The following is an 11,079-nucleotide window of genomic DNA, read 5'->3' on the forward strand; positions in this document are numbered from 1 at the left end:
AGGGCTAAACCTAGAAGTTAGTCATTACTCTTCTTGTCAGTGGCTGCATCTCAGTGAAATCTATAAGTAATTCATGGCAGTCCTTTTTGGTTTTCTTACTCCACAGCATAGTGGGACTGTCCATTGGGACTGTGATTCCTTGTTGGGCTGTACAAAGAGTCAATGGTTGACCAAAAAGAGACAAAGGAGGTTTGTGAATCTGTTGAACTGAGGGGTTATTACATTTTTAGCTAAATTTGAGAGGAGGAAAACGTCATCTAGAACAAAAGGAGCATACTCAACCCATATATCAAAGCCTAATAAATCCTGTCTCTAATTTTAGGATTGTGAATGGATCAATTAAATGGATGTTACATTCCTGAATGAACCCTTGTAGTTTTTACCCATTTGTAGCATAAAAGCATTTTCCTGACTGGTAACCAGGGGCTCAGAAACAAAGGACTCTTGAGCCCACTTTCATTTCCTTTTCCCAAAGAGCTCCAGTCTGAAATAGCCTTCAGATTAAACCAGAAATGAGGACTTGACACTTAAGCAAAATAATAAATGAAGCCTCTCCACAACAGTGGCACTTCTGGCTAAATGATAAAATATGTAGAGAAAAGCTTTTCATTTGGAGGATTTCATGAACATATTTCTAACAGGTAAAAGCACTTCAGAAGCTGAGAAACATTTTTTTCCTCCCTTTCACAAGAAATAATTCTTCTATGGAGGATAGAAAGTGGCAAGGAACATGACTTAGACTTTCTTCAGAGCCAGGAAAACAGATCCCAGATCCGTAGCTCCAAAAAAAAATCACCAAGAGAATAAAAATTTTCAGCACTTCCTATAAGAGACAGGATGATCAGGACATTAGGGAAGAAAAATTATTCATAACTTTACACTGGGCTCTTCCTTAGTGTCCAGGCACCAGAAAAGGTGGGTTCATTTTCACTCCTCCTTTTTCAGACGTGGGAAGACTGCAACACTGAGAGAGCAAATAACTGCACTGAGGTCTGTCACCTGTGGAGCAGGACACAGGAGCTGGGTTTCATTTATACCATCCCCTGCCACCAACACACAGAGACTCAGCAGTGAAGCGAGTTTCAGAAACCAGCTCCAAATCTAGTGCTTTAAAGCCACATGGGCTGATGAGAGATGCCTGTGTACCTCATGGCTAAGCTTGTTTATTCATGCTCCCCTCGTGACCATGTCCCTCACCTGCAAGGCATGGTGCAGGGAGATTTTCAGGTTTTTCACATTCACTGGCACTCAGTTGTTTGACTCCTACATTATGCAGAGTTTCATTTGCATAAGGAGCTTTGCAAGGCATCTCCAAACCAAAACCACATGAAACTAATCTGTGGGTGAAGTAGCTAACAAGTACAGTCATAATGGAACTGGGATGATAAGATTTTAGCTTGGTTCTAGAAAACCAAATAAGCATGCACACAGTCTGCCTGACTCCAGCTTGCCTGTTGTCTTTGAACCTGCTCCACACCACCCACCAAATACAGAAGTGAAGACAAGTGAGATATCAGGCCTTTGCAACTGCTGCAAAAATTGATGGTCATGTAAAAGACAGCTGTCAAAAGTATTTCCATTGCAGGAAAATCCACTTTTTATGGACCACAGAAAACTCCACATAGAAATGGTCCAGTGGCAAAATATCTAATCTAAAGGACTTACTGATTTATCTGACAGCATAATTACTGTTAAAAAATGGGAAAGAAGAAGTTCCTGACAGTGTAATAAAAGTTTTAAAGGCAGGAAAATTAAGGGTGCCTAGATTTCCAAACATAGCATCCCTCCAAGAAATAAATCCCAAATTAGTCAGTGCCATAAATAATCCCCTAAGAGCCCATGCTTCTGAGATTGTGGGCTCAATTATTTTTGTCATGAGGCTTAGAAGAGATTAAGCAGATAGGGGCAGAGCATGCTGATTAAGGAAAAAGTGGTTTGCTCAGCAGATGTCTTGTCAAAACCACATCCTTTAATCTGAAGTGCAAACACACCAAGACCAGCACTGCAATGATCTGGTTTAACCATTAGAGTGTTCTGGGGCACAGCAGAAGGGAGTATGAAGGAAGTATGGTCACTAGGGTGCAGAGGAGCTGGATGGAAAATGTCTTTCTGTGCAAGGATAAATGTGCCTGCCCAGGCAGCTTCCCATCAGCAGGAGCTCAGGCACAGCCCCCCTTGCTGTTAGCACTTCAGAGGCTTTGGGTGCCCTGAAGATGTGCCAGGGATGGACTCATCTCTCTGCCAGACCTTTTTCAGGAAAAGGATGCTCTGTGCAGAGCTGTGAGCCAAGCAGCAGGCTGAGAACAGGACCAGTGGTGTGAACCCACAGAAACCACCCAGCTCCAGCAAGGTGCAGACAGAACAAACTCATCTCTCTCCAGATGCCAGTGACAAATGCAGAGGATTAACTTGGGCATTGAGCTCAATTCCGTGGCTGAGGCTTGGCAGGCTGAAGAAATCTGTAGCCTGAGAGACTGAAGATGAGGCTAAGAAAGTGGAAACTTTAAGTTCTGTCAATGTCATGTCACATGTCACATGACATGTAAACTCATCTACATGAGAAAATCTCCTTTCATTTCTATCAGCTGTAATAAAGTACTTTAAAGTGTTTGTTGACACAAATTAAAAATAGCAATTTTTTTGTCCAAGTGTAGGATAGATTCAACCTGCTCTTCCACAGTTCAGAGGAGACTTTGTGCAAACAGGAGCTGTACAGTCAGGAGCCAGAGACTATAGACGGTCTTTTGCAATGTTAATTCACAGTTCAATCATAGCTGCAGGAAAAAGTAACTTTTTCAGCAAGAGAACCTGGGATAGAATGCCCATTGACAATTCTAGGGCTTGGTTCAAGCTGGCTGCAGTCAGTACATTCCACCAAGCTAGCTCCAGGAGGGATGGAAATTACATTTCTCTGCAAACTCTTAGTCTAAGAAATAACTTTGTTTCTTCCTCCTAATGTAATTAAATTCTGTGTAGGATTTGTCAGAACTTGCTTGAAGGCTTGAATTTATGATGGGACACTAACTCATCCAAGCACATGTTTAACATTATAAAACAGCATGGGAACCATATCAGCAGTATAAAGTCCCCACAGCTCTTTCATTTGTCATTTCTGAAAATGTAGATACATGGTAAAGATTATCTTCTGTAGGGTATTTTATCTATCATATATAATATTACATAAATCTAGTTCACCCGAGACTTTAAAAGATAATGATGGTTGCCTTTTTTTTTCTAATCTGTTCAGTTTTCTGAACATTAGTTTGGTGGAAATCTCAATAGGGTTTGATTAAATATTGGCAGTGTATTAGCCATACATGTGTTTTTTCCAGCTAAATGTACAATGACCCAAGGGTGCAAGAATGTGAGCGTGCATATTTGAGGGAGTAAACATCTGCACAAAGCCATTGCCTTGAATGCAGGCATGAAATTAGGATTAAATAAACAAAAGACTTCTGTCTGTGGACATGAAATCCCCACACTGGTGGGGTCTGGCAAGCAGGGTTTGTCACACTGGGTGTGGAGGTTTCCTGAGGAAAGGCTCAAGGGACTTTGCTGCAGGATGCACACCAGATGTGCCACCCCATGTCCATGGAGAACCTGCAGAGCACCTGCTGGGAAAGCCCTGGGGACCCAGGCAGAAGGCACAAGTGTGTAAGATGGGCCAGAGCACCCTGCTCACTGTGTCTGCACCTGAAACTGAGAGGACACTGCCACCCTGTCCTGTCCCTGCTTTGCCAGTGGGGAATGTGACTGGCAAGGTCACCAGAGGAGCAGCTTGAAGGGACACTGAATGACCACAGAGCTGAGGGCTGTTTTCCAGCTGTCCAGCAGGGATGTCACATCCAGTGCACCAGCAATGGAGTGGGTCAGAGTGTCCAGACAGCACTTCACACCACATTACAACCTCTGCATAGCATTTGGATCCAGCAGCCTCTCCTGTTCAACTCCTCCCCAGTTCCAGCTCCATGCTGCTTCTGCAGGAAGCAAATGTTATCCTGGCTCTAGAGGTGCCAGCCTTTCCAGATCACATTAAACTCCTTGGCAGAGTGAAAACTGCCCAAACCAAAAATTTAAATAAGCTCATTATCTAATCTACAACATTCTTCTTGGCTTTAGAAGAAAAAAGCACCTTATTGTCTTATTTAAATTTTATTAAAAGTTTCAGTAACATAACATAACATAACACAACACAACATAGCATAACGTTTGACCAAAGATCTCAACAAAATTTCATAAACTTCACAAAACTCTCAATAAAAGTTTTAAAAAATCAGATACCTAATAAAAGCTATCCTTAAATATATAACCAAGTACATGAGCAAAATTTAGAGAAAAATAATTTCCTTGATTCAGCTAAATTGTGCTCCAAAATCCCAGCTCAGTGAGTCTTCTGCTGATTGTATCAGGGCTTACACTTAGTACACAGCTAGTTTCTAGAGCAATGAGCATTTTATTCTGCATTGACTGTTTGCCTTGGTACAGAAAAAGATGTTTCCAACTGAACACTTTATGTTTGCCAGAGATGTAGAAATAAGTTTTGCTAACAGTTTTTTAAATTAATATTATTGGTCTCATACTGTTCATGTTTCTTGCTGCAGATTCCACTACAATCTGATGTATAAGTCATGTATTCTGGATGCATTCACAGGCATATGCATATATGAGAATAAATAGAAACAGACAATATGGAAAACAATGTGTTAAGCAATCTCCAGCCAGTAAAAAGGTGCAATTACTTTTGCTGGGAATGGCAAAAATTTAATGTAAGAAAATTAACCTTGAGATGGCTTTTTTGGAAAACATCCCAGCAGAGAGGAGAAATGGGAGGTTAGAAACCTGTAAGGAGGAACAGGTTTGTGTTCTAATTTCCTTCCTTCAGGTCTGTGAATGTGTTTTGTGGATATCAAGTATTTCACTCACAGAATATAGACAGTTTTAATGTTTGTTCTTCCCTCCTCCACAGTCCCACTCCAGCTGCTGGCCTTGCCAGCCATTGGACATCTACTATCAGCTGATTTACCTTTGAGCTAAGAACAAAAATTGTACCTAGATAGGACAGTGTAAGGGCTGTGAGGCTGTAAGACTCATTTTATACATGAACAGATGGAAAGTACTGTCCTGGATATCCCAGGAAAACACACTTGGGTTGCTTGCATGAACATTAACTTTCCCATTCACTTTCAATGCATCTCAAATTACAGTTAAACCAGAAACTGTATTTCCAGCATCATCCACCTGACATGTCCAGGCTTATGGCTTGCAGGCACCACTGTGTTTTTGCTTAGCATGCTTTGAGATACAGCCTACAAGGCAGACACTTCCACCACACCTTATGAATGGATGCTGCACCATTTGAAGGCAGAAATTAGGCCAGAGGTAAGCAGGAAAGGCTAGCTGAGTAAACTATGCCAGGAAATTATTTGGGTAACAACACACTGAGGAGAGGTGATATACACAGAATCTGCCTTTAGTGTGAAATATTGTTGTATGAAACCTTCAGTCTGTATGTCAATTCTGTGTGAGCCATTAGCCATTTTTCCCCAGCCACCCTGCTCTGGAGGGAACATCTCTCTAGAGACAACTCTGGGTGATACAGTCATTATTTATCATCATGACACCCCTCCTGGGACTGTTGACAAATGGATCCTGAAAACCTGTCAAGACCATCAGTATATTACAAAGATGGCAGAGATAGTCATTATATAATAATTCTTCCACAAAAATGTAGTTTAAACAATGTGATATTAAAGCCTAATAGCCTATTCATCAGCAAAAAAACCAGAACAATCCTTAGACTCAATGACCCCATCAATGTTTACGTTCTCTATCCTGGGCCTTCAGAGCTGATTAACTAAAATGTTCACTCATATTTGTGTATCCATACACACATGCACCTCTTCCTGTGCTGGAGGTGAAAATTACAGTGCACCTTTATGCACAGAAGGGAAACAAACCTCATGGGTGGAGGCTGTCAGAACAGCAGTGGTATCACACACAAAGTATGTGAACATTATTTATATGTTATATAGCACACATTTTATAGTATATTTATTATATATATAATTCACTTTTTAAACTTTTTGTTTTCCAATAGGATTCATCAACATACTTATTACACAATGTATCACATCAACCCCAAAGAAGTTAATTTGCCATTTAAGAGAATTTTGTTTATATAAACTTAACATTTGCTCATACTTATATGTCCAGATCCTTCCTGATTATGACAATGCTTTGCTAGTTACACAAGGATTCAATATTTGTCGTTTTTTATGCTTTTTTTTCACAGGGACACTCAATGTTATTTGGTGAAAGTGCTCACTAATCTCAAGCTAACAATACATGACTAGTGGTGATGAGCAGAAATAAAGATTTTCTGTGATGTCACCAGTTGCAAATCAGCTCGATACTACCCTGATGGCATCACTATTTAACATTTGTGGAATAGTCATGTTTTTCAGAGCAGGACTTGTATACATGAGCTAAAGGATAATCACAGAGAAAACACAAAGCATTGTCTAACCTTCAAATTACAGGCCTGAAACCATCTTTTTGCAAACAGTCTTATGCTAATGACAGAATGTTTTACAAGGAGTTTTCAGCATAGAATTCACAAACATGAAGGGAAAGCTGCAGATGCAGTGGATCAGAAGCCCTCATGGGAAAGTGTACCTGTGGCACAGGCACATAGGCATGCAGGCTCCAATTCACCAGAGCTCATGGCAACATGATCACGTCTGCTGGAGCCTCACAATGGAAGCTGCCAACCCAGATCCAAACTTTCCTGAAGATATAATGGCAAAGAGTTGGAGTCTGGACTGCTGGATGTAGTTAATCATACATACATGGACTATTGGTGTTGAACAATTATCCAGAAGCAGTAATGCATGAGATTCCACCCACTTTTGATTCAGTTTCAGTATCACATCATCAGTAGCACAGAAAAACTCTCCATAAGACTTTCCCAGAATAAAACAGGAATGCCAGGAATGTATTCAGTGAAGCTAATCTTAAATGTATTAAATTGTCAGATGAAAGCTCCACTGATTACCCTCTAAGGTAATACTGCTAATATTTATTATTCAAATAGTTCAGGAGACTAAGGAAAGAAATAAAATTAAACAAAATGCTATTCTTGTCAGCCTAAAATCCAAAACCAGTTTGTCTGTTGCATGGTCACATGGTGGAAATTTTTTACAAAATTAAGTGTCTACAGAAAATAGAAGCCACTCCAGATGCCCTGGTACATGTAACTCTCAAATATGGTCTTGTTCATACAGTAGGAAAATTGCTTTTTATATTCTGATTTGCATTAATAATGATGATTAACATAAAGGTGTTGATAATATTGCATCCTAATCAGTCTCTGTAATGAAGGAATAAGAATATCCAAATCTTCACAATAAGGCAGTTTGCTTTTTAAAGGTCACAATTCAAGAGCCTGGGAATGAATTAAGGAATTTCTTAGTTGTGAAGGCTGGGTCAAGCCACTAAGCAATATGATATGACTGACTTAAAATAAATTACTACATACAAAATTCAAGTCTACTATGTGAGTGTGCTAAAAATGACACAGGAACGCATGTCTGAGAAATAAGATTTTCCCAGAGAAAAGAGACTGAATTTGGAATAGGTTTTTCAATGTACTTTTATCAACTCACTATCTAAGGGTGATTATGTGGCAAAACTAACAGTCTGAGCAGGTACAATTGTACCTCCTTCCCTAGGTAGCAGCAAAAAGTACATTTTGATGTTAAATATTGATTTTATGTACTTTAAATAACTGATGAATACATCTAATTAAGAACAGGATCAGACATTTACACCAAGAAGGCACATTTGCACAATGAAAAAGAGATTATTTACATATTAGTACTAACACAATATGTATTTAAAGCCATCTCTGACTGCTGGGGAAGCATGCGGAGGGGTAAGGTGATGGAGCAATATGTGCCCCTAGGACAGAGTCCACAGCTATAGCTTTTGACCAAGATCATCTCCTAATGGTGTTTTCCTAGTCCAGAGGATGAACAGAGTGTCTCACAGAGTAGCTCTGTGTCCAACATACATTTATCCAACTCTACCTACATTCATGTTGGTATAATGGTATCAACTGCTGTGCCAGCACCATTGACTCCCATACATTTATAGTGACCTTGCAGAGGTCTGGATTTAGGAACAATTCAAATAACTGAAATCAGAGGCAACTTCAGTAGAATATAAAGTATTGCTCATTTACAGGAAATTAAATTACTCTCTTTTGGAGTAATCTTGAAATTCATAACTGTGTAACTAAAAAACGTTTCTCAGTAGTAGAAAAGCTTCTCCAAAATCTTTCCTTCTGCCTGGAGTCTTAAATCCACTGCTTCACTCTTCACATGCTGGGCCCTCATTGCCATTCCGGAGCTGTGGACTCACCTCCTGCAATTCTGCATCAGGGGCACTGGGAGAAGCAGCTGATGCCCTTGCAAGGCCAATCTGCCATTTCTGAGTCTGTGGAAATCCAGCTACAGACACAAACAGGAGTTGCTCATGATCTTTCACTAAATTAAATGTCTCAGCATCAACATAATTCTCTCCACTCAGACCTCTTACATTTTAAAATCTGAAGTAGACCTCTGAGTGGGAGTATTTCACACATTCAGAATGAAAGTCATATACTGGATTTATTAGATTGAAAGTCCGTTCTATCTGAACAGTTCAACCAGGACTACCCTGCTCATTTCTGGGAGGTTGTTTTTGCTTCTGGCTGCACTTCAGTACTGGAGTGGGGTGGGCAGTGAAGGGCTGGGAAGCAGAAACACCCTTTTTTTCTTCTTCAGAGAGCACTTTTCAGCTCCTCAAGCACTACCTGAACTACACTCACCTCACTAAGGAGGCTACTGGCATCACTGATGGAGGCCAGGCAGCAGAAATACCTTGGCACATAGCTCTCCACATTAAAAAAACCCTACAACCCATTCCTCCCCCTGCAATAAAAACTAGGGTGCCTCAGATTGCACTATAAATTATACATATAGGTATATTTATATATTTATATATACAAAAAAAAAAAGTGTTCATAATAGAGGTAGGGATTGTTAGTTTATTAGGGTCTTTTAAGGGGTGTCTTAGATGCCAGGGGGCTTCTTTCTGTTTTTTTAAATCAAGGACCCTGCACACACCTTCCCCTGGGCTTAGCTGGTCTCATCAAGGTTACTTAGTAACCTTGAGTTGTATTCAGCGTTTCTACTGTTCTTTTGAGAAGGAAATTGAATCCCTCCCATGTTTGAGAAGCCTAGCTTTTAGTTTAAATAGGATTTTTCAAGTATTAGCATATCAAACAGTATAGTTGACAGCATGCAACATAAGATTAGCACATTTTATTTTTTCTAAGTCTTAGCTTCTTCCTATTTTGCATTTTTAGTGGGAGCAAACCAAAGGCAAGCTTGGTAGCCATCTGCAGGAGCAACACACCAGGTATATTTACACAACAGACTAATTTGCTTTCAGGACTCAAAGCCTGGCTTTAATCTGCTGGGTCCCCCGTGAACACTGCTGCCCCTTGGGAGTCTACAAGGCAACAACATTTCAGCCCTGACCCCTGAAAATATTTACCAGCACTGAAGAGCTGGACCCCAGAATGACACAGAGGATGTTGGAAATGTTAAAGAAGACAGGGTCCTCTCCTGACAATAAATTGTTCAGGGAACATGCCAGGTCACATAGTATGTTAAAAGGGACATGGAAATAGCAACTCTGCTTCATCTCTGGATTGGCAGCAACCAAAAATGGTTGCAGACAGTATGAGTTTTAGAATCTATGTTCTACAATATTTTGTGCTTTTAAGTCTTATTTTAACGTTTTGTTGCACATTTGATGAAAAGCTCACAAATTCAGTGTCAGTGTGGAAAGTGAAGTAGTTGCATTGATTATCTCAATATGTTTAAACACACTGAATGTAAAATCTGGTCACAAGTTTAATGTGGGTATGGATCTCAATGTGGACAGCCACTAACATTCCACAAACATAAATGATTTGAGATACACTTCATAATTAAGAAATAATATCTATTAGTAGGACATAAGCCTCCAAAACTAATGAAAAACATAGTTGGTCTTTACCTGCTTTTTTAGATATTACCATCTGTATAGGTAGCTGTTATATCACTTTTCTGACTAGTACCAGAACAAGAGTCTTATGGGATAATTGGCATGAGAAAAGACAGACTGAGGCAAATTACATTCATTTCTCAACCTCAACTATATTTCTAGGGCTACTAGAAGCATTACTTCCCAAAAAACCTCTCAAGTATGACATACATCATAATCTTCCAGGTATCCATAACTGCAGTCAGTGAAATGTTACATTACAGTGATGCCAAAGCTCCCTAATCAAGTTCTACTTTTCCTGCATTAGATGATTCACTGGTTCATGAAAAAGCAGCTCCATTATGGAGCAAGGTCAGCTCCACAGTGCCCATGACAGCTCATTAAACTGTGTGGCACCTGCTACCCATCCACAGGAAAACCATTTCAGCTCTGAGGCTGAAGCATTCCTGAAGAAAAACAAAAAGATAAAAAAAATCACAACAGAAATGTAGCAGGATCTTTACCTAATCTGACATCAAGGGATTTCTAGCAAGATTAAATGTGTGATTTGGTATTCCTTAAACTGCCAGATAGACATCACCTTTACAGTGGCAGGCAATCAGTGTCATTCATAATCAGGGTACTCAGAGTACCTTCAGGTGAACATATCCCAAAACCACATCCCAAGTAGCACTCAGTTACACAGTTATACTGAGATCTGTATGAAATTTTGAAAAGTAAAAGGAAAGCAATGTACAGACAGCCAGAAAAATTTCAAAATCTTTCAGAAGTTTCTGTAAATTAGGCCTTTGAAACTAGCCTATTTCAAGATGTCAGACCTTTCAGTAGTTGGATCTCAAAAACATCTGCTTTGGGTGTTCCAGAATAATTTCTGGGTCTCTAAATTTGTCCAAATTCATATTTGATTATGTATTCTCATCTGTCAGTGCATTTATTCTTTTAATGCTCTTTATACTCTACAGAAAGGTAAAGTGGCATTTGAAA

The sequence above is a fragment of the Oenanthe melanoleuca genome, chromosome 2 (genome assembly GCF_029582105.1).
Source record: "Oenanthe melanoleuca isolate GR-GAL-2019-014 chromosome 2, OMel1.0, whole genome shotgun sequence".
Lineage (NCBI taxonomy): Eukaryota > Metazoa > Chordata > Aves > Passeriformes > Muscicapidae > Oenanthe > Oenanthe melanoleuca.